The following is a 25737-nucleotide window of genomic DNA, read 5'->3' as shown; positions in this document are numbered from 1 at the left end:
AAGAGAAGAGAAAGAGAAAGAGAAAGATTAAAAAATCGAAAATTACAGAAATCAACGAATCTGAAAATTCAAAGATCTAAAAATGCAAAAATTCATGAATCAACAATTGTTAAAATCAATAAATCAAAACATCGTAGAGCGTAGAAGAATGAAAATAATCGCAAAATCAAATAATCGAAAAAATCAAAAACATTAAAGCAATCGAAATAATCAAAAAAGTCAAAAGAATCGAATTTTGAAATAATCATATAAAAAACCAAAGAAGAGAAATAATCGAACAGTTGAGAAATTGTAAATCGAATCAAAAGAACCGAAAGAATTAAATTCAAAGAAAATAGAAGAAAACGAAAAGCCGAAAGAAATCGGAGTTTTGAAACACTTCGAAGAATCTAATGAATTGAAAGAATCGAAAAACCAAAAATCAAAAATTGAAAACCGAAAGAATCAAAAGATTCGAAAAAATCAAAATAATCAAAAATTTGAAAACTAAAAAATAAAAAAAAATCAATAAATCAGAATTTCTAAAAAAACGGAAAAATCAAAAGAATCGAAAATTCAATAAATCGAAAAAAAAATTAAAATTAAATAACCAAAAGACTTTTTTGATATGGATAAAATCGAAAAACTCTGAGATGTCGAAAAAACCGAAAGAATCGAGAAGATCGAAAACATAAAAAAAATCGCGAAAATAAAAAATCTCGAGAGAATCGAAAAGCTACAAAATCGAATCGAAAATTGAAAAAAATAAATCGGAAACGAGGGCTCTGAAATCAAGAAAATGAAAAATAAAAAAAAATTAAAATCGAGAAAATTAAAAATCAAAAATCGAGAAAATCGACAAGCAGTAAAATTCAAAATCGGAATGATTGAAAAACCCAAATCCTAGAGTTAAAAAAAGGAGAAAATCATAAATCGAGAGAATAGAAAAGGTTCGAAAGAACAAAAAAATTGAAAATCAGATAATCGAAATAAAGAATCGAAAATAATCGAAAGAATTTAAAAATCGAAACATCGAAAAATTTTAAAAAATATATCAAAGAATTGAAAGAATCTGAAGAATAGAGAGAATAAAAAAACGAAAAATCGAAAAACCGAAAAATTTCGAAACAATCAAAAGAATATAAAAAATCGAAAGAATAGAAATAAACGAACAATCGAGAAATCGAAAATCGAATCAAAACTACCGAAATAGTCGAAATCTAAGAAAAGAAAAGAAATAGAGAAATGTAAAGAATAGCACGAATTGAAAGAATCGAAAAAATCAAAAGAATTGAAAGAATCGAAATCGAAGAAAGAAAAAAAATCGAAAAAATGTGAACAAAAAAATGGGAAATCAAATAATTGAAATGAAGAATCGAAAAAAGTCGAAAGAATTGAAAAATCGAAACAGAAAGAAAATACAAAATACAAAAAAAAACAAGAATATTCTTTCATCCAAAAAATCAAAAGAATAAAAAAATCTAATAATCGTAAAATCCAAGCATCGAAAAAATCGAATGAATTTCTCGATTCTTTCGAAAAATCAAAAAACAGAAATAAATCTGAATTTCGAAACAATCAAAAGAATATAAAAAATCGAAAGAACGAATCTAACAATCGAGAAATTGAAAATCGATTAGAAACTACCGAAATAGTCGAAACCGAAGAAAAGAAAAGAAATCGAAAAATGAAGAGAATAGAAAAACTTGGAAAATTGAAAAAAATCAAAAAAACCGAAAGCATCGAAAAATAAAAAAAAAACAACAAATTTAAAAAAACTGGAAGAAATCGGAATTTTGAAACAATCAAAAGCATATAAAAAATAAAGAATAGAAATAATTGAGCAATCGTGAAATTGATGAATCTAAATTTGTAAACCGATAAAATGAAAAATCGTGATGGTCGAAAATCGAGAAAATCTAATATTGAGCAAATCGAGAAAAACAAGGAAATATGAAATCAAGAGAATTAAAAATCGAGGAAATCAGAAAGCATGAAAAAACCAAAATTTTAAATCTAGAAAATCTTAAATCCAAAACTAAAAAACTAAAAAATAGAAAAATAAGGAAATATAAAATCAAGAAGATCTAGGAGCTGATAAATATAAACATTAAAAATCTAGAAAATCAAAAATAAAAAAAAATTAATAAAAACAAAAATAAATCAGAAAACCAGAATAATCTTCAATCATGAAATAGATTTTCCTGAATTCAGATTGTCTTGTTTTTCGATTTCCTCTATTTCCTTGATTGTTTCGATTTTAGATTTTAGGTTATCTAGAAAACTAAAGATCGAGCAAATCGAGAAAATCTAAAAATCGAAAAATCATCGTAAACTCAAAAATGTAGGAGAATCGAAAAATCGAAAAATAGAAAAATAGATAAATCCGCCAAAAATCATCGAAAACTCGGAAATTTGCAAAATCGCAAATGAGCGAACATTCACAATCGACAAAATCAAAAATCTAAAAAAATGGATAAAATCGAGAAACGAGAAAATATTATCTAAATCTTAAAGCGACAAAATCGAAAAAATCAAAAAGATTTTCTCTATTCTTGGTTTCGAATTTTAGATTTTTCCGAAAAAATATTCAATACAAAAGATCGAGCAAATAAAAAAAATCGAAAAATCGAAAAATCGAAAAATCAAAACATTGAAAAATCGTAAATCGAGAGAAATCAAAAGCTAGAAAATCGAATCGAAAATCAAAAATCGAAAAAGTGAAAAATCGAGAAAATTAAAAAAAGATTGAAGATCAAGAAAATCAATAATAGAGAAAATCGATTAAATCTGAAAGCGAGAAAATTGAAAATTGAAAAAATCTAAAATCGGGAAAATCGACAATCATTAAAATTAAAAATCAGGATGATTGAAAAGCCCAAAAATCGAAAATTTAAAGCCGATAAAATCAAAAATCTAAAAACATCAAAATCAAGGGAATCGAAAATATCTGAGGAATCTAATATTGAGAAAATCGATAAAATCTACAAATCAAGGAAATATAGAATCAAGAAAATCGAAAAGCAAAAAAAAAAACCAAAATCGAAAAAATCGAAAATGGAAAAAAAATCAAAAAAAAAAAAGGAAAATCAGAAAAATCGCAAAATAGAAGGCCGAGAAATTAAAAGACGAAAAAATCGAATCAAAAACCGAAAACATCAAAAATCGAGAAAATTGAGACAAAATCGAAAAAAAATCGAAAATCAGGGAAATCAAAAATCGAGAAAATTGAAAAGCGAAAAAATCGAAAAGCAAGAATAGCGAAAATTCAGAATCGAGAAAATCAAAAATCTTAAAACTCAAAAATTGATGAAATCAAAAATCGATAGAATCGAAAAGCGAGAAAATCGAGAAAATCCAAAAAATAGAGAAAAGCAGGATAATCTACAATTGGGAGGCGATCTTACGTAGTGGTAACATCTTTACCTCTCACGCTGAATGTCACAAGTTCAATTCTCACTCCCCACATTCTTCCAAAAAATGGAAGTAAAAAGTGGCGAACCAGCCAAAAGTGTTGAATTTTACTATAATACAGAGAAAAAAATGGGTAATCTACAATCATGAAGTAGATTTTCATGATTCCAGATTTTCTCAATGTTCGAATTTCTTGATTTCCTCTATTTTCTCGATTCTTGATTTTAATTTTTTGATTTTTCCGAAAGAATCTAGAAAATTCTGAAAAGATCGAAAAGATCGAAGAGATCGAGCAAATCGAGAAATTTGATGAAATCGAATAGGAAATTAAAAAATCGAAAGATCGAAAAATTTAAAAATTGAAAAAAAAGCACAATCGAATAATTGAGAAATCTAAAAATCTAAAAATACAAAAATACAACAATAGAAAAATCTGCGAAAAACATCGAAAATTCAAAAAGTTGGAAAATCGTAAAATTTAAAAATTTGAAAAATCGAAAAATAAAAAAAAAATCGAAGGATAAATAGATTGAAAACTTGAAAAATTGGCAGTCCTCGTTGAGCTTAAAAAGAAATTTCAATTGTATGTTTAAGTCGATATCTTTAGCTTTGAGCTACATACAAGCCGCCTGAAAATACAATTAATACATTCCATTCGATGTTGTCGAAAACAGGTTCATTTGGATATGACAAACGCAGAAAATTACGTTAATAAAGTGAGGTCTCTATTACGAGCAGCTTGCCACTGGAAGGGAAGAGAAGCATCGCGTGCACACAGGTGTACGTAACCCAGGATGATTTAATTTTGACATCCACCATTTCCTCTCATCAAGCTCCGTCACTCCGGTCGGAAAGGCGTGCCGCTGGTGTTTCACTTAACACTTTCACCTAATGGAATGCCCTACCGCGGACACTTAGAGACAGCAAGCGGACAGCGCTGCGGTGACGAAGAGTGTCGGGTAATTACGGTAGAACGCTCGCTCCATCATCATCATCATCATCGTCCAATTTAACGACAGCCAAAAGGTTCGGAAATGAACTCTAACGCATCCGTGTGAGCCTTTGCGTGGGAAAATGAAACCCGAGGTACAAAATTCGAAACTAATCGAGATCGATTTTCAATCGCTTGTTGTGAAAATCAATTGTTCACGTATGACATGTCAGTAGTGTAAAGGTTAACAAGCACGGGTCTCACGCTCCCGACCACGTTTCAAAGCTTACGGAAGTGCCATTACAGACACGCGATGCCTAAACTCTCAAATTTATGGGCGACAGTTATTGCGGGGTGGGATAGGCCACAAGCTATGGATATGTCTGATTTAGAATGCAGGTCGTCTGTTTGTCGAGGCACCACTCGTTTCGTAGTACACATGTTTTCTTACTTCAAATAGAGGTGCTTTTGATTAACATGAACGACGCTGTAAAACTGACATTAAAATAATTAAGGCGTTGTCACGAAAGTGTCAACTATGAGCACGGCATTTTCTGTGCGAGTGGAGGGTGTATTTCAAATGTTCAATCAATTAAGCTTCTGCGATGAAGTTTATGTTCTAAAGTTTTGTTCTTTTTTTTTTGTTTCTTTCCAGGTATGTGTACAGAAGCTCTGGTGGATGCAAATGCACATTATCTCAACAAAAACCAATCTCCATAGCATTGGCGATTGCAAACGACAACGGCGCCAGAAGGCACAGGTGAACATAACCAAACGGTATCGATTGCATTTAATTGTCATACCTTGTGCAGCATCCCAAATTAAATTGTGGGCAGTTCTTCCCCGTTTTTGTTGCACCATAGTGGAGCATGTGGAACATACAGCAGAATAACTTTGTCCGACTAGAATTTCGACTGTTTGTGTGCTGCTGCCCTTCCATCATACAAACTATAGAACATGAATTGTGCAGCATTGTAGAATAAACTTTACACATTGTGCTCCTGCTTTTTACGGAGGGATTAGTTTGCATTCCATATGTATTGTTTTTGGCTTATGTTGGACATAATAAAATTTCGACAACGCGAACCAAACATAATTTAAATGCTTCTGGTAGGTGAATTGGTCACAAATTGAAACACTCGTGTTCCAGATGTCGTTACATAAGTTGTTATATTCCGGCTCTTACATACCGCCCTCCCGAGGACCGCAATACAATTTGTCCCTGCCTACCGGACCTTTCGCCTAGTGTTCTCATCCCTATAAACGTGGGAACAAGCATGTAACGCTACATGAGACCCCACACGAATCGGGTCGGTGTTGATGCAGGTGTAATATTATAATTAATTGTTTAACAATGCCGTAAATGGGAATGCATAATCGTAGCTCGGATGTTGGAAATGCTCGTTACAACGGGAGTATGCGACCGAGTAGGATGCAAGTTTTTGGAATCGTGATGTTTCGGGGGATTTAATGTGATTTGCGACGGTTACAGTAGTTTCGTCAAGTTGAAATAGTTTCGTGCCACAAAGCGGTTTACGTTTCTGTATGTTTGAAAAGATAGTCAATATTGGAAGTTATTTGGTTTGAGCAAATGTTTATTTAAGTTTCACTGCGATGAGCCGCGGTAACAGCAGATGTTGACAATACATGATGTGCACGATATTTCAGAATACGATTCGCTCAAACAGAGCAAACATCGGCATCATTGGTAGTAATCCAATTGGCTGATCTTCCTTGTCTGAAAAACATAATCAGTTCAATTCTCGTTCGAGTCAGACGTATTTCTAGTGCGCTCCTCAAAATATACAAGTGTCATAGGAGTCTTTTTTTCTTCTAACAATGCAACTCATTGTTCACTGACTTTCTATTGTTTATGTGGAAGCCGGTGATGGTTCAGTCGAAACAACGGGGAATTTCTTCAACAAAAGGAGGAAAGAAGAAAAAAACCAAATAATTTGACTCCTAAGGGGCTGTCTACATACCACGTGGACAGAAAAAGCATGATTTTATATTACCCCCTCCCCATCCGTGGACATGCGTGGACATTCCTTATACTCCTCCCCCGGTTGTCGACGTCGACATTCCTCTAGTTTTGGGGTAAAAATTATGAAACATCTTTTTTTTCGGCTAAAATTTCATTTCAAGATTGTTTCTATTTTCTATTCCATGTTTTTATTGATAAAAATGATAGCCTTATCAATAGTTTTAAATTTTTTGATTTTTTTAACATTGCCCGGGAGCTCATTATTTTCTTCCGAATTCCATTTACGTTATCTTCATATCCATATCAAAATATCACTTGTGAATCTACTCTCGGGTATTTTCATTAAAGCTGGCTGGCTGTTTGAGTTTTCAAAAAATCAGAAAAAATCAAAAAGTTTGTTTGAAAACAGTTATTGACAGTTAAGGTGAAGGTGGAACAGCATTTGTAATTGCTGTCTCAAAAATGCAGATTTTAAAAACTTGTATTTTTGATTCCAATCAAAGTGTGTATTCCGTTTGGTTTGGAGGAAATATGAGTTTTTCATAGCAATTGGGAATTTTTTTACTCAATCGTAACTTTTGAAAAGGGCGTATAAGAGAAATCTTTGATAATTTATATCTCAAAAACTATGAGTCGTACCGAAATAGTGTTTTAGAAAGAGTTATAGAGTATTAATGGTTGAATATGAAAAAAATATACTCTGAGAAAACTTCGAAACTTCGAATTTTTGTATGTTAACAATCATTTTTAGCCACAAATTATGAATTCTGATGTGATTTAAAACAAAAAAGGTTATTATCAATCTCCTTCTAAATAAAGCCATTCTCGAAATATTGAAAACAATATTTGCAATTAAGTGTCTTTTTCATAGTAAATAAACCCTTTTAATATGTTTGTCGTGTTATAGCGTCATATTCATGAAATGTTATGAATTTGCTTATAATTTCCAAAAACTTTTCCAAATACATCATCATGGTTCATTTTTTGACTCAAGCGTAACTTTTGAAAAGGGCGTATCGATTTGAGTACGAAAAATCTTTGATAATTTATATCTCAAAAAATATGAGTCGTACCGAAATAGTGTGTTTGAAAGAGTTATAGAGTATTGTTGGCTTAATCTGAAAAAAATACATACTGATAATAAAAATCTGTACTCTTTCTTTTTATTTACAAAATAAAATTTTAATTTGCGATATCAAAAAATATGTATTTTGTATGTATTATGTAAAGACAATAAATTGTAATTTATTGTCTTTTTAATAGTAAATAGGCCCTTTAAATATGTTTGTTGTGTTATACCATCATGTTCATGAGATTTTATGAATTCGCTTATAATCTCCAACAACTTTTCCAAATTCATCGTTATGGTAAAGACATATGTTTAGGAGTTACGTTACGAAACATTCGAAGACATGTGGGTTGATACAAAACGTAGCGAAACTAAAGAATCTTTTTTATCTTAATACAAACTTCAATCAATCAAAAAAAAATGTTGGAAATTATAAGCGAATTCATAAAATCTCATGAACATGATGGTATAACACGACAAACATATTTAAAGGGCCTATTTACTATTAAAAAGACAATAAATTACAATTTTTTTTTCTAAATATCTCGAGAATGGTTGCATTCAGAAGAAGATTGATAATAACCTTTTTTGTTTTAAATCACATCAGAATTCATAATTTGTGGCTAAGAATGATTGCTAACATAAAAAAATTCGAAGTTTCGAAAATTCCTATAAATTCGATGTTCCACAAATTTCGTCAAAAATAGTTTTACCATCTTGGGCCCATTTTTTAAATTTTGTACATGACTTCCATTTTATATGAAAACATTGAAAAAAATATAAAAAAAAACATATTTTTTTATATAGCAAATTCAAATTTTATTTTGTAAATAAAAAAAAACTAATTTTTCTTCTCAGTGTATATTTTTTTCAAATTAAGCCAACAATACTCTATAACTCTTTCTAACACACTATTTCGGTACGACTCATATTTTTTTAGATATAAATTATCAAATATTTCTCGTACTCAAATCGATACGCCCTTTTCAAAAATTACGCTTGAGTCAAAAAATGAACCATGATGATGTATTTGGAAAAGTTGTTGGAAATTATAAGCAAAGTCATAAAATATTATGAACATGACGACAAACGACAAACATATTAAAAGGGATTATTTACTATAAAAAAAGACAATAAATTAGAAATATTTTTTTTAATATTTCGAGAATGGCTACATTTAGAAGGAGATTGATAATAACCTTTTTTGTTCTAAGTCACATCAGGATTCATAATTTGTGGCTAAAAATGATTATTAACATACAAAAATTCGATGTTTCGAAAATTCCTAAAAATTCGATGTTCCACAAAGTTCGTCAAAAATAGTTTTACCATCTCAGGCCCATTTTTCAATTTTCTGCATGACTTTTATTTTGTATGAAAAAATTTAAAAAAAAAATTAAAAAATATGTATTTTGGATATTGCAAATTGAATTTTGATTTTGTAAATAAAAAAAAGAGTACTAATTTTTTTTCTCAGTGTACATTTTTTTCATATTCAGCCATCAATACTCTATAACTCTTTCTAAGACACTATTTCGGTACGACTCATAGTTTTTGAGATATAAATTATCAAAGATTTCTCTTAATCAAATCGATACGCCCTTTTCAAAAGTTACGCTTGGGTCAAAAAATTCCCAATTGCTGTGGAAAACTCATATTTTCTCTAACCCAAACGGAATACAAAATTTCATTCGAATCAAAAATACTCATGTTTTGTCATTTGTCGATTTCATTTGGAATTACTCGGAAGGAAGCCATTGTAATAGTATAGGTAAAAGCACGTGTTTTCATGGGGTAATAGTGTTTGCGATAGAAGTGCAAATCACACAGTTGGTTTTGATTTTTGCTAAGATAAGCCCAGACAACTGGCTTCATACTTTTCTTCGTCGTCCAAAAACGAAGCCATGACATGAAGATGAGTTGCCAAATTTTAGAAAATTTCGGATTCTGTTTCAATGAATCGTAACATTTGGTTGATGCGAATTTAATGATTTTGCGTATTTTCAACCAGGCATCCATCTCTTTTTTCATATTTACGAGCCAGAGCTAACAACTCTCTCATTTGCATAGTGAATGATGAGACTTTCCATTTCTTCTTAGCAATGGAAATTATATTGCGAAATATGAAATCGCATTAGGAACCTAACGAAGCTAAATTGACAATTGAGTCACTGAGTCACTCTATTTCATTGTGAAAAAAAAAACACATACATAAACTTGCATATAATTCCTCTACATTTCCTTTAAACTAAATATCGTAATATTCATTATATTCACTATTTCTAAATTTAATACAAATCCAACGCTATTTATTTGTATTGGCAACACTGAAAAAAATCAACTTTGTTTACAAAATTTATCGAAATCAGACAATCAGAAATCAGAACGACTGACAGAAATTTGGTCCGTAAAAGACCCTCTATTGTCTGTTCTCATCTTAGGATTTTTGTACGTGAATAGATCAATTCACATATCAGACTGTGTGGCGCATCATTGATGCGAGTTTTAGAATACATTCGAAGAAAAAATAACAATTCAATACTGAAGTAAAATGTTTGAACGATGTGCTCCGATGCACAATTGCAATTATGAATATATATATAGAAGTAACTCGATGTTGTTAATTCCTTAATATTTTCCTTCGTTGATCGTATTTTTTTTCACATATAAATAGTAAACGATGGAGAACTTTAACCCTTCTCTTCGTTGGCCGAGGCATTTTGATTGAATGTAATACTTTTTCGTTTACTATTTTTGGTAGCAGAAGCAGCCGTGGCAGTGTTCCGAGCTCTGCAATACAATTTTCTTAACCAAAGCATATGTTTTCGAGAAAAATGAATTTAAATTTTCAAAATATTTTTTTTCAATGATTTTTTTCTTATAATAAATTCTTTGATAATTTTTAATGAAAACCAAAAGAATTTTTCTACATTCCATTATGTGACTAAAATTTTGTAGGTCTGATAGATTTTTTGTAGGTTTTTTTTTTAAATTTTTAAATTTGAATTTGAAATTTTTTTTCAACTTTTTTCGAAAAATCCTAATTTAAAAACTATAAGATCTAAAAAATGATCAGCGAATCAAATGTAGGAAATTACTTAGGTTTTCATTAAAAATTATCAAAGATTTTTTTTTGGAAAAAAATTTCATTGAAAAAAAAGATATTTAGAAAATTAAAATTTCATTTTTCTCGTAAACATACAAAAATTCTGAAAAAATAGATATAAATAGCCCTTAAAATTTCCAACAAGTTTTCCATACATCGAATGATGAGCCCATTTACATGGAATTTTTTTTTCGAACAACAACTTTTTCATGTTTTTCTTTGAAAAAATGCTATGAATGTTCAATTCGTTACATTTTTATGTATAAATTATCGCATTTGAAATGCTCTGCTAACATTTCTCCATTTAGAATCATGTTAAGAACATGTCAAACGTGAGACGCAAAACATTATTTTTCGAATATTTCAAGTATGCAAAATTGCTTAAATGACCCATGTCTTTACACCCACAACGTTTCACTACTATATGAGATGGTGCTGCCAACGGCCAGTCGAGTTGGCATGAAATTCGTCAAAGATTGAACACACGCTCAAATTTATAAAAAAAAACAGGAAGTGGGTTATATCTATGGTATAACCGCAAGGGTGACGTAGGACTATCGTTGATTTAGAGATCATTTGTTTGAAGTTGAATCTAAATCCATTCTGAATGAATGAATAAATGAATATTTGGGAGACCTCGAAAACGAGAGCGTTACGTTGGAGGCACAAGGTTTTATGCATCCAATATAGGATACGAAAAACCTTGTTCTGAAGAATAATCTTCAGAAGCTAACCTGCTAACTGTACTTGATTGACAAATCACAAACCCAAATGTATTATATGGATATTTTATGGATAGAAAACATTAAAATAAACTCTTTCACATGAATGTAATTTTAAATTCCCAGAGGAACTGGCAGATTATTTTCAGTAACGATTAGATATTTCCACATTTTCCTCGATACTGGAAGCCCACCAGTGGTTAATACTAACTCGATAACCACCTGTTAATAGTACTTGATTGAAAAATATTTGATCACAGTGTTACATGAATAAAAAACATTCAAATAAACTCTTTCAGATGAATGTATTTTTAAATTCCCAGAGGAACTGGCTGATTATTTCCCAGCAATGATTAGATCTTTCCGGAACTTTCTCGATGCTGAATGGCATTCAAACGGAAAGAATTCTGCGCGTGTATGTGTCGATCCTTCGCCGTCCACCTCCTCCAGCACGTTAGACAACGATGTTGTCTTGTCGATGTCCTCACGAAAAATTAATGTGTCTCACCACCAGAATATCGCTTAAGTATGCTTTTTGTGTGTGATTGAATCGAGAGAAGGTGTGGTTTACGATGGCAATTTGGAAGGCAAACTAGAGGGGAATGAACTCTTTGAGCTCGCAACTTTCGGCGACTGAGCAAGAAACGATTGCGGGCGCATACAATATTGGATACGGAAATATCCTACTGATGGAGAAGAATAATCTTCAGAAGCTATCCTGTTAATTGCGATTGATTGAAAAACCACAAAACCAAATGTATTTGGTCACAGTGTTCATGGATAGAAAACATTCAAATAAACTCTTTCACATGAATGTATTTTTAAATTCCCAGAGGAACTGGCAGATTATTTTCCGGATCTTTCTCGATGCTGAATGGCATTCAAACGGAAAGAATTCCGCGCGTGTATGTGTGTGTGTGTAGCGGCTACTTCGAGATCTTCCCGGGGAACCGTTTGTGGCATCACTCTCCTCCTGATGGATTCATGTCTAGCCTAAGGTGCACAAACAGGCTCTTGGTGACACCGTTCATCAGCGCTTTCATGATAAACGAAGAGCTTCACCACAACAGCGACAACATGCTCCAATCGCTGTTCAATTAGAACTGAGTGGATTTCCGAGCGGCGCTCGCTTATATACCGATTGGTGATTTCAATAGCCTGTTTTGAAAGCAATTTTAAGACTATTGAAACAAGTTTTTGGATCAAAAAGTAACAAGTATAGAACGCGTAGACATTTTATCTTTCGAATGAAGTGTTTATCATACCATTTCGTTCAGTTGTTTAGGAGCAATTAACGCTCAAAATCTCGGTCTCCGGCGTAACGCTTTCGTTTTCGAAACTTTGATTTTACACCCCGGTATAGAAATGAAAGACGTAGTCCTACGTCAAAAATATATACAAATTCTCAGCAATTGTGCGATCCTGATTCATCCTGACTTCAACAAAACATATATGACTACAATTATATTGCAACAAAGTATGTAATTTGAGCCGTATTCTCACAAAGACCTATTGGGATAGGCAAACCTGTAGCATTTGCCTTACGCACCCTTAATAAAAATGGAGAAAGTTACTATACAATCGCAAAACCTCTCTTGCGATTGTATAGTAACTTTGCTGTTTATTGGGCCACAACATTTCTCCGTCCGTCATTTTGGATACAAATTCATATTGTATACAAACCATAAACCATTAGCCGTGAATTTCAAAGATCCAAAAAACAAAATGAACAAGAAAGTGAGCTATTCTCCGAACATGCGACGACGCAATCTGTAGACGCAAATGAACCACAATTCATTCCGCGGACTGAAAAACACTTTCAAATCAATTTGTATTGAACGTTGGTCCAGACGAATCTGAATCTACTGGAGAACAAGGTTTGCCCAAAATTATGAGGCATACGTTTACCAAAGTTCGTTACGAGGAACCCTTTTTGCAAACTTTTTTTATGTATCCAAAACGAGTCAATTGTCACAAAGAAGCACGATGTATGGGTGCCATACACGTTGACGCAAAAAAACATCTTTGCTGCTGAATCGCAACAAAATCGACCCGTTACTGAAGCGGATGGTGACTGGCGATGAAAAGTGGGTCACTTACGACAACGTGAAGCGCAAACGGTCGTGGTCGAAGCCCGCTGAAGCGGCTCAGACGGTGGCCAAGCCCTCATAAACGGCCAGGAAGGTTCTGCTGTGTGTTTGGTGGGATTGTCAAAGAATAATCTATTATGAGCTCCTTCCCTATGGCCAAACGCTCAATTCGGACCTGTACTGCCAACAACTGGACCCCTTGAAGGTAGCAATCATGAAGAAGAGGCCATCTTTGATAAACAGAGGCCGCATTGTCTTCCATCAGGACAACTCCAGGCCACACACTTCTTTGGTGACGCGCCAGAAGCTCCGGGAGCTTGGATGGGAGGTTCTTTTGCATCCGCCGTATAGTCCGGACCTTGCACCAAGTGACTACCACCTGTTTTTGTCCATGGCGAACGAGCTAGGTAGTCAGAAGTTAGCCACAAAAGAGGCCTGTGAAAATTGGCTATCCGAGTTTTTTGCCAATAAGGAAGCGAGCTTCTTTAACAGGGGTATTATGAAGTTGGCATCTCGTTGGGAACAAGTCATCGAACAAAACGGCGCATATTTGACTTCAAACAGATGATTGTAACTAATTTTATGAACAAATGAAAACTAAAAAAAATACCGCAGGACTTTTTTGACAGCCTAATATATGTATGTATGAACGACTTCCAATCATTAGGACTAAATAATTTTAACACTTACTATTATAAGTCTAATTATTTTAACTATTTCTATTATTTTAATAATATTAGCAATTTTTTTATCTAAAAAAAACTATTACTGACTCTATAAAAAAAATAATTTTGGATCTCTTTTAGGATTTTGTTTAATTATTCAAATTTTAACAGGCCTTTTCTTAGCAATACATTATACAGCACATATTGAAACCGATTTTGATCATATTTATCGAGATGTTAACAATGGGTGACTACTTCGAATTTGTCATGCAAATGGAGCTTCATTTTGCTTTGCATGTTTATTTACCCATGAAAGACGAGGAATTTATTATAATTCATTTCTTTATATTCCTACAGGAATAGTAGGAGTAATTATATTATTTATAACAATAGCAACAGGATTTTCAGGATATGTTTTACCTTGGGGACAAATATCCTTCTGAGGAGCAACTGTTTTTACAAATCTCTTATCAGCTATTCCTTATTTAGGGAATGATTTAGTCCAATGAATTGAAGGAGGATTTGCAATTGATAATGCAACTTTAACCCGATTTTTTTACTTTTCATCTTATTTACCTTTTATCATTTTAGCTTTAACAATAATCCACCTTTTACTTTTACACCAAACAGGATAAAAAAAAACCCATTAGGATTAAATAGATATACTGATAAAGTTCCATGTCATTTATTTATCATTTCCATCTGAATTTTAATTGCTTTTATTTGAAAATTTAACTACTTATTAAGAGACCCAGAAAATGTTATTCCAGTTAACCCATAGTAACACCAGTTCATATTCAACCTGAATGATATTCTTTATTTGCTCATGCAATTTTACGATCAATTTCTAATAAATTAGGAGAAGTAAATGCTTTAGTTAAAACAATTGCTATTTTAATAATTCTACCTTTTACTCATACAAGTAAATTCCAAGGACTTCAATTTTACCCTCTTAACCACATTTTATTTTAAACTGTACAATGCACGAACTCGTGATAATTGGATGATCGATCGGAATATCACAAGCCAAGTCAAGCGAGTCAAAAGAAAAAAAATATATCCGTTTTTATACATGTATTTTCCGTTTTTTGAAAATAAAAGAATAATTTAATTTTTGATATATTCCCTTAAAGTAAGAAAACACCTTTTTCACATGAAAAAAAAAATTATCCAGAATCGCTCAGGAGGCAATAGATGATCATATTTGAGAAAAAAAACCCTTCTACGAATATTTTCAAATTTCAATAATGACAGAGTTACAGACCTTTTTTTTCGGAATTGGCTCTACATTAAAAAGTACGCTACGGAAGAATAATTTTTCGAAATTTTACCAGAGCCTCATCATAACTTTTATGTCTGTTTTTCAATAATTTCTGATATGTATCAGTAAGTCTTTTTTCTCCTTCTCTCAAACCGCAGAAAAAAAATCTCTGGGTCGCATATTTGGGTTCTTTACGGTTCAATTCTTCGTATTTTCCTTGTATACATCGAAATATTTCGTTAATTGTATAATTGAATCGTTTGACGATTTCGTTAACCTCACTCGTGTTGGATGGGATGAGATACTTTTTTCCAAGTTCCTCGAGCATCCACCTTACTTCCACAGATCTCAACGCCGGTTCGTTGACGCTCATCAAGAGCTTCGAGGTAACGAAATTTAACTTAGTTTAATCAAGCCTGAACGAACACCGGGAATCGATCTAGAACTAATTGGTAACATTCCAAATCTGGATAATTTATCAGCCGCAGATAAGAAAATGTTCAGATGGCAAATATAGATGTCAAGATGAACTGTATCTAGAGGCTTGTTTAGTATTGTTTAGTGTAATAAATTCAGAATTTATTAAAATAATATTTTATCATTATAAATAGTATTGTATTTTAATGATTATTTACTGGGGTTAATTGGTAGTATATTATTTATTTTTATGTGTTTTAGTTAGAGCCTATAAAGGCCTATAAAACACGGAATCGGCGAAATAATTCATGCCAGAGGGATCTTTCTATCGGACCTTTCGAATTACGACGAAAACGGCGACCAGACATCAAATGCCAGCGCATCTCTCGAACAATCGTGTGTCCGCTGTGTTGATTCCCCGAAAACAAATACACCCCCCCCTGCCCCGCAACGGAAGTCAGAAGTGGAATTTATGGCACCATTATAGCGAACAGACAGCTTTTCACACTTCTGTTTTCCGGCCAGACGATATGGCCAGCTGAGTGCCTTCTCTCCGAAAAACTCCAAACCTACCGATGTTTTAATGGTGTCAGACAGCATTGGTAGAAAAAAAAGGATTCCAATGAAATTGGGGAGTTTTCCAGTCGATTTCTCCTCCAGATTTAACTTGGCCGTAAGGGTATGAATTATGAAGCAACGTATAAACTCATGGAAACAAATGAGCCATAGGGTAATCCTGTGTGCGAATTGAGCTTATTTGAGGCGATTGATTCATAGCGATTCCGTGAGCTGATCGTCGGACATCCGAGGAGTAAGAAAATTCAACACGAAATTTGAAAATACAAGCAGGACATTGATAAGTCGAAATCATTTCACTGTTTTGCACCGATGCAGGATGATTTAGAAAAATCCAATCCTTGTAAGCCTGTCCCACTGCTTGGGGTTTCTGTGGTGGAAGGGTCATGAATAAAAGATAGTGATCAATGTTTCCTTCCGATGCCGACGGGCCAATTTCTTCGTATTGTGTCAATAAGATTTGCCTAAGGGGGTTGTGTTGTACACACCACCGTCTTTACACATACAATGTGTCCCCAGTGACTCTCGAAGGATATTGTTTGTTTGTATTGCTAGCATTCGGAGTTCTACTAGAGGAGGGAATATTGACCAAGATACGGTTATGACAGCCGTGATAGTGTGTAACAAAGAGATTATTTCGGTGTGTTTGCCTTCCAGTTTTAGTCATGACATATTTATTGTCCATATTGACCATTGGAAGAAAGGACAAACGACAGCAATAAATGTGAAGAATGATGGTACCTGGATTTGATTGCAATTGAGGGGAATGGAACAGAATGGGTGGAACAATTGCATTTTCCGACAAGCAATGAATCATTTCAGTTTCAATGATTTTTATGCGAAAGATTATTCAATGATGGAAATGATTTTATTATTCGATTGTATTGAAATATGTGCTAGTCTCCTATTATTTGTGACTTTATAGCTTGGAAAATGCTATCATAAATAAAGGCAATTGAACATTATAAAATAAATGCAAAACTCAGCTCCTTTCTTCCCAACATACTTTTCTTCAGATAGGAAAAAAAGTAAAGCTATCATTTGGTAGATTTTTATGTTAGTACACCAGTATTAGGGTGGCAATGGATGTTGGGGAAAATTTCATCATCGAATTTCGAAAACCGACCATGTACATTTTGTTTATTGGCCCAAAAAAAAATGATCTGTGCAAAGTTTGAGCTCGATCGGACATGATTTAGGGGTGCCTCAAAGCGCTCAAAGTTTTGATTTTTTTGATCCTCGAAAACCATCCAAGGGAAACTAAGTGCCAAAAAGTCGATTTTCGGCCAAAATTTTTTTTTTGGATCTCGACGTTTCATGCATTTTTAAGTCATTTGGCATCGAAAAAAATTTCGATCTTCTAAATTTCCTTTGCTCCCCCCTTGGAAGATTTTCGATGATGCAAAATCAAAACTTTGAGTGCTTTGAGGCACCCCTAAATCATGTGCGATTGAGCTGAAACTTTGCACAGATCATTTTTTTGGCTCATTAAATAGAATGTACATGGTCGGTTCTTTAAATTCGATAAAAAATTTTCCATACCTTCATTGCCTCTCAGGCAAAGTCCCAAAAGGTCGATTCTCGGCCAAAAATTTTTTCGAGATGGCACCAGTTTCATGCATTTTTAAGTCATTTAGCATCGAAAAAAATTCGATTTTCTAAATTTCTCTTGGAACATTTTCGAGGATCAAAAAATCAAAACTTTGAGCGCTTTGAGGCACCCCTTAAATCATGTCCGATCGAGCTGAAACTTTGCACAGATATTTTTTTTGGGCCAATAAACAAAATGTACATGGTCGGTTTTTGAAATTTGACATGACCATTTTCGATGCCACCCTAGCCAGCACACATAATCTGGGGAGCATCTCATAGTTCCATTGTGTGATGCTTCGTCAGGTCCTGAATCAATAGAGAATTTCTCTCGGTAAACATTTCAAACAATCAGTCTTACAATAAAATTAATCAATTCTTAAGTTGAAACGCTTTCCTCTAGATATACATTTAACCTTTTGAGTGCGGAGCAAATTTTATGAGCATATGCCAAAAATGCGGATGAGTTTGGGTAAATTTGAAAAAATACTAGAGAACGCAGATAACTGATTAGGCCACAAAAGTTGTGTTAATAAAAAAAAACGCACATAAAAAGTGGGGTTTATGGAATTTATTAACATTAACTTCCTTATTTGTATATATATTATTATTTAAAAATAATGAGAATATTATATTTACACAATTTTATTCGAAAGTATCGTTTGAAGCACAAAGCGCGTGGAGTCTTTTACAAACGTCCCCGAAAGACGAAATTCTACGTTAAGAGGTACCAAGTCAGAAATATTAACATCAAACTAAAAGAGCGCTATCGCGTTTTTGGCATATAACAAGAGGAGCGCTACAGGAATGGTCTGATTAAAGCAAAAAAGCGTGGATATTGGCGGAAGTTCGTCAATGGTTTGTCAAGGGAGACAGCTATGAGCACTCTTTGGAATACGGCTAGGAGAATGCGTGGCTGGAACCATACAAATGAAAGTGAGGAATACTCTGACCGTTGGATTTTCAAATTTGCAAGGAAGGTTTGTCCCGATTCCGTTCCTGCACAAAGCGTCGTACGCGACATTCCGCTCCAAGGCGATTATGAGAATTTTTCGATGGTAGAATTCTCAATTGCCCTCCTCTCATGTAACAATTCAGCTCCGGGGTCGGACAAGATTAAATTCAACTTGTTGAAGAATCTTCCCGACTTGGCAAAACATCGTTTGCTGAACTTGTTCAACAAGTTTCTGGAGCTGAATATTGTCCCGCATGACTGGAGACAAGTGAGAGTGATAGCCATACGGAAACCCAACAAGCCGGCTTGCGATCACAACTCGTATAGGCCGATTGCAATGTTATCCTGTATTCGCAAATTGTTAGAGAAAATGATTCTACTTCGTTTGGACAAGCGAACAATTTGCTGTCAAATACGCAGTTTGGCTTCCGCCGAGGTAAAGGGACGAACGATTGTCTCGCGCTGCTATCTTCTGAAATCCAAATCGCATTTGCTCGCAAAGAACAAATGGCTTCCGTTTTTCTCGATATCAAAGGGGCATTTGATTCAGTTTCCATGGAAATTCTCTCAGAGAAACTTCATAATCGTGGACTTTCACCAATTCTGAATAATTTCCTGTACAATTTACTCTCGGAAAAGCACATGTTTTTCAATCATGGCAGCTTGAAATCTTCTCGTTACAGTTTTATGGGCCTCCCACAAGGCTCCTGCCTAAGCCCCCTCTTGTATAGTTTTTACGTCAATGATATAGATGATTGTCTAACTAGAGACTGCACGCTGAGACAACTTGCAGACGATGGAGTTATTTCCATCACGGGTACTAATCCCGCCGTTCTGCAAAAATCCTGAACAACCTGTTCACGTGGGCTCTCAAGCTGGGTATCGAATTCTCTACGGAGAAAACTGAAATGGTCGTTTTTTCTAGGAAGCACGAACCCGCCCAATTCCAGCTTTACCTATCCGGCAAAACGATCCAACACTCTATGTTTTTCAAATACCTGGGTGTATATTTTGACTCTAAATGTACCTGGGGAATACACATTGCGTATTTGAAACAGAAATGCCAGCAAAGAATCAATTTTCTCCAAACAATTACCGGAACATGGTGGGGTGCCCATCCAGGAGACCTCATTCAGTTATACAAAACGATATTATCAGTGTTAGAATATGGCAGTTTTTGCTTCCGATCAGCTGCCAGGATTCATATTCTCAAGCTGGAGAGAATACAATATCGTTGCTTGCGTATAGCCATGGTGTGTTTACATTCGACACATACGATGAGTCTCGAAGTCTTGGCAGGAGTACCCCCGCTTACTCTTCGGTTCACAGAATTATCCTACAGATTTCTCATCCGTTGCAAGATCATGAATCCATTGGTGATTGATAACTTCGAAAATCTACTCCAACTGACTCCTCAGTCAAGTTTTATGTCTCTATACCATGAGTACCTTACCCATGAAGTGCACCCTTCACCGGGCATCTCCAACCAAGTTTGCTTCCCATACTTTTGCAATTCCTCTGTCATTTTTGATCTGTCCATGCGACAAAAAATCCATGGAATACCAGATCACCTACGCTCCAATGTTATTCCGTCGATATTTTCGGAAAAATATGGGAAAGTTGGATCTGATAAAATGTTCTTTACTGACGGTTCATTCATAAACGGGTCCACTGGCTTCGGCATCTTCAATGAAAATTCCAGTGCCTCTTTCAAACTCAAAGATCCTTGTTCCGTGTATGTCGCTGAACTGGGTGCGATATGTTACGCATTAGGGATCATTGAAACATTGCCCATCGACCACTATTTTATTTTTTCAGACAGTCTCAGCTCAATAGAGGCAATCCGCTCAATGAAAGTTGATAAACGCTCATCTTATTTCCTAACAAGAATAAGACATCTATTGAGTGTTTTGGTCGAAAAATTATTCAAGATTACCTTAGCATGGGTTCCCTCTCATTGCTCGATTCCGGGGAATGAGAAAGCGGACTCGCTAGCTAAGGTGGGCGCTTCAGAAGGCACACTTTTTGAAAGGCAAATTACTTATAACGATTTTTTTCACATTCCTCGTCAGGACACACTCGTTAGTTGGCAGCGCATGTGGAGTGGTGATGAGTTCGGTCGTTGGTTACACACGATTATCCCTAAGGTTTCGACGAGTGCTTGGTTTAAGGGATTGAATGTAGGTCGTGATTTCATTCGCGTGATATCTCGGCTTATGTCCAATCACTACAACCTAAACGCGCATCTCTATCGCATTGGGCTCGCAGCAAACAATCTTTGTGATTGTGGCGATGGCTACCACGACATCGAGCATGTTGTCTGGTCGTGTATCCGGTTCCATGCTGCTCGCTCTCAGCTCTCTAGAGCACTGAGAGTACAAGGCAGACAATCGGATATCCCCGTCCAGGATATCTTAGGTAGCCGTGATACTGATCTTCTGCTTCATCTATACCTGTTCCTCAGAAACGCCGATGTCAACGTTTAATGGTGTTTCCTTCGTTGTGTCCCCGTTTCATATCCCTCCTATCCGATCGATAAACTTTTACTTAGTCGCGGCAATACATACACACAGATGCACGGACCGAAGGTTGTGCAGTCCACTGATTATTCAACAAGAGCCAAAGGTTGTACCGCTCATGACGACTCTACACGAGCTGATGATTGCGCCGGCTAGTGACCATTCTATCCTGGATTCCTCGAGTCGAGAAAGACGCACCACGCTAGATATGGGGTACAGACTAGGGGGGCGTTGCTGATTAATGGTGAGCTGCATCCCAATAGGAAGTATCCCGTGTCGGGCACAGGTACAGATCATTGAAGACAGCAACATCACAATTACGAAAACACTTGTAATACTAACCTCGAGCCAACCGCGAGTAATCGGTTACATATTACTAACATAGTTATAAGGCAAACATTGTCGAAATATTGAACTCCCGGCCCCGTCAGGTTGACGCCATATGAGCCTTAATAAAAATATATATTTTGGTTAAAAAAAAAAAAAAAAGAGGAGCGCTATCGCGCTCCCCCGTATTCAAAGGTTAATATACCGTCGATGGGGGTGGAATTGGGTAAAAAATGGAGAAAGTTACTATTAGTAATATCTTGACAAATGTTGCGAATATTTTTTATATCTGTAAGGCGTTCAATAGGAGACGTATTTCCACAATTTCCAATGCATAATACTTAACTGTAGTACAAATAGTTATTATTGATTAATTCATTAAAGTTTGATGCGTAAATAGTCATCGAATAATACCTCAGAAAAAATCTCATTCTCAGCATTATACAGAACTACTAAAATTGTAAATATTGGATAGAATTATTCTTGCCAGATGAGTCATCACTGATTTTGAACATCAAAAATATTTTTTTCCATTCGAATTTAAAATTTTTCGAAATAATCTCTTATTTGCACTGAGTGGGGGTGAGAATGGGTCAAGCACAAAATTGAATTCCATGCCAAACCGATATAGTGATTGTCAGATTTTCATGAAAATTGATAGTTTTATTCCTCATCGTAAAACATTAGACCCGTATTTTTTTTTTTTCATCAGGGTGTGTAGTAACCCTTTTCACGCGTCCCAAAAGAAATATTTTAATAAGAATTCTAATGGTGAAGATTCCTAATAGAGATAGGAAATAAACTAACCAAGGACTTCCATTAGGATAGTTGGAATTTTCCATAATATTGGAAAATTCCATGTATGCAGAAGGTAGCAAATAACATAATTTTAGTTTTGAGAGATGTTCATCTTCAGCGAAGGATTAGGATAAGGGAGAAAAATAAAAGTCGTGTCTCCTGCCTCGGACGGGAAAAGTTGTGTTGTTGTTTTTAAAGAAAGTGCCCAAAACGCGCGGGGCGCTTCAGGTGACCATTTCCATTTTATCCGAAAAATCTTTTTTTTTTCCAAAAATGACATTTTTCAATAATTCATAACTTTTGAACTACTGGACCGATTTAGATGATTGATATATCAAATTAGAGCCAATAAGCTGGTTTTATTTGAAAAATATTGCACTTAAAAAAACAGTTTTTGTTTTCGTAATTATTGATTGTAATTGTTTTTCATAGCTTAAATGGTTTCGGAACTAAGGCCACAATATTTTTTATATTTTTTCTTGAAATAAGGCTGGGGCTGTTTTTGCATAACATATCCGAATATCAGAGAGGTGTTTTTTTCGTTTTCGAGTGATTTTGCAAAGTTAACATGTTTTCAGTTTTCGTTCAATATTGCTAATCGACTCAACAACATCTATGCGGCTATAATCCAATTTTTATGCATATGTGGTATTTCATGTGACTTCAAATTGGTGTATCGATCATCTGAATCGGCCCGGTAGTTTAAAAGTTATGAATTTTAAAAAAAGTCATTAAAAAAAGGGAAAAATGATTTTTAGGGCCATCGCTTAGCTTTGAAAAATCATAACTCAATAACACAAAATAACGCATTCCTGAATTTTGAATATGTTATCTGAACAAATCTTAGCTTTCAAGAGAAAATATAACAAATATAGCGTCCTTGGTCCCGAGACAATGTACACTATAAAAAAAAATACAATCAATACAATCAATAATTACATAATTACATAATTACAAGACCAATTAGCACAAGGCAGACAGTCGGATATCCCCGTTCGGGATATCTTAGGTAGCCGTGATCCTAATCTTCTGCTCCATCTATACCTGTTCCGTTGTATCCCTGTATCATATCCCTCCTATCCGATCGATAAACTTTTACTTAGTCGCGGCAATACATACACATACTCTTTACAGATACACAGGTCGAAGGTTGTGCAGGCCACTGATGATTCAACAAGAGCCAAAGGTTGTACCGCTCATGACGACTCTACACGAGCTGATGATTGCGCCGGCTAGTGACCATTCTATCCTGGATTCCTCGAGTCGAGAAGACGCACCACACTAGATATGGGGTGCAGACTAGGGGGGCGTTGCTGATTAATGGTGAGCTGCATCCCAATAGGAAGTATCCCGTGTCGGGCACAGGTACAGAGCATCGAAGACTGCAACATACCAATTATGAGAACACTTGTAATACTAACCTCGAGCCAACCGCGAGTAATCGGTTACATATTACTAACATAGTTGTAAGCAAACATTGTCAAAATATTGAACTCTCGGCTCCGTTAGGCTGACACCGTATGAGCCTTAATAAAAATATATATTTTGGATAAGTTCAAAATTCGAAATTTCAGCAAGCATAATATTTTTCGGAAAGAGACTTGCTAATTGGCTTTAATTTGATATGTCGATCATCTGAATCGGTGCAGTACTTCAAAAGTTATAAGTTTTTTAAAAAAGGATTTTTTGGAAAAAAATGATCTCTCGGACCACCCTAAAATGGAAATGGTCACCCATTTAATTTGATATGTAAATCATCCAAAGCGACACAGTAGTTCAAAAGTTATGAATTTTAAAAAAGTCATTTTTGGAAATAATGGAAAAATTGATCTTTTGGGCAACCCTAAAATGGGAATGATCACCCCAATGATAAAAAATACGGATCTAATGTTTTGCGGTAACGAACAAAACTACCACTTTTCACGAAAATCAGAGAACCACTGCAGGGAAACTTCGATATAACGTACCCTCGTTATAACGTACATTTTACCTCGATATAACTTACACATTTCCAAAGTGTAAAGGAATTTTTTTTTCAATATTTTTTTCCTTATAGAACAATGAATGTGATGCTAAAACAAGTTTTGTACCTCCAATCAATCCCGAAACACAGCTGGTTTTGTGATTCCGGATTCTAAATGAATCAAGCTTTAATCAACAGTACGAAGGGAAACATCATGAGAAAGGCTTGCTTCGTCTTCTGACTGAAGTTTTTCATTAACTTTACTAAAACAGCAACACAATAATGTATTATAGACTACGTTTGTGAGTACTTCATTATGCTTCGATACAACGTACAATCCGATACAACGTATAATTTTGAAAGTGAAATGTACGTTATATCGAAGGTTACCTGTATATCGGTTTGACATGGAATGGCTGTATATTTCCATTTCCATCGCACTTCTAGGTGGATTGATACTATTTTCGTAACTCAAATTATCATTGAAGACACTTACATGTTGTTAAATTATCGTTAAAATTATTGAGAAATTGATTTCTAAACACAATTCTTAATAGAAACAATATTCACTACTTTGACCCATTGTCACCCCCTCTAAGGGGTGAGATTGGGTCAACCTTCCTTTAATCGTAGTTCAGTGAAAAATTAATATTATTCAACAATTTATTGAACACTTACGAGTGTTCATCATTAGAGACATTTCTATGTAATCAGAATTATGTTTTACTCTAATTTACGATAGTTATTTAACAAAAAAGTTGGAAAACTACCTTTTTTGACCCATTTTCACCCCCATCGACGGTACCATTAAAGAAAAAGCCCGAAAATTATAAATCCTCCATGAATCTTCAAATATATAGTTATACCGGTCGGACTCGATTATCCGGAATTTTAGACTCAACTATCCGGAGTATCTTATTTTTTCGTTTCGGAAATTTTAAATAATTTATATAAAAATTTCATATTGAATAGCCAATATGGGTATCAAATGATAGGGCTCGACTAGTAGAACATAGTTATTTATGAAAAATGCAAATCCAAAATGGCAAACCACAAGATGGCGCCACATGTATATTTTTTTCACAACCCTATCAATACGGATATCAAATGAAGGACTTGACTAGTTGAACACAGTTATTTATGAAAAATGCAAATCCAAGATGGCGACCACTACAAAATGGCGGATTACATATTTGCTCAGAACCCCATCAATATGTACATCAAATGAAAGGAGTTGACTAGCAGAACACAGTTGTTTATGAAAAATGGAAATCTAAAATGGCCGCCACCACAAGATGGAGCCACTTTTTTTTTTCACCCATCAATATGGGTATCAAATGAAAGGGCTCGACTAGTCGAACACAGTTAGTT

The 25737-nt window shown here is 34.5% G+C and overlaps 1 protein-coding gene across 27 annotated transcripts in view; it reads left to right on the top strand.

Annotated features, from left to right (window-relative positions):
* Positions 1–25737, top strand: part of LOC129771300 (potassium voltage-gated channel subfamily KQT member 1) — a 1095885-nt gene that overhangs the window by 615469 nt on the left and 454679 nt on the right. Inside the window, exon 1 of one of the 27 annotated variants that reach the window (XM_055774822.1) lies at positions 5061–5084. The exons of the other annotated variants lie outside the window; for them this stretch is intronic. The gene's annotated coding sequence lies outside the window, so the exon portion shown is untranslated. Of the gene's footprint in view, positions 1–5060; positions 5085–25737 lie in introns of those variants that run through there. 27 annotated transcript variants of the gene reach the window in all.

Source organism: Toxorhynchites rutilus, chromosome 2 (genome assembly GCF_029784135.1).
Source record: "Toxorhynchites rutilus septentrionalis strain SRP chromosome 2, ASM2978413v1, whole genome shotgun sequence".
NCBI lineage: Eukaryota > Metazoa > Arthropoda > Insecta > Diptera > Culicidae > Toxorhynchites > Toxorhynchites rutilus.
The sequence above is the reverse complement of the archived record's forward strand: the minus strand, read 5'-3'. Positions and strand labels throughout refer to the sequence as shown.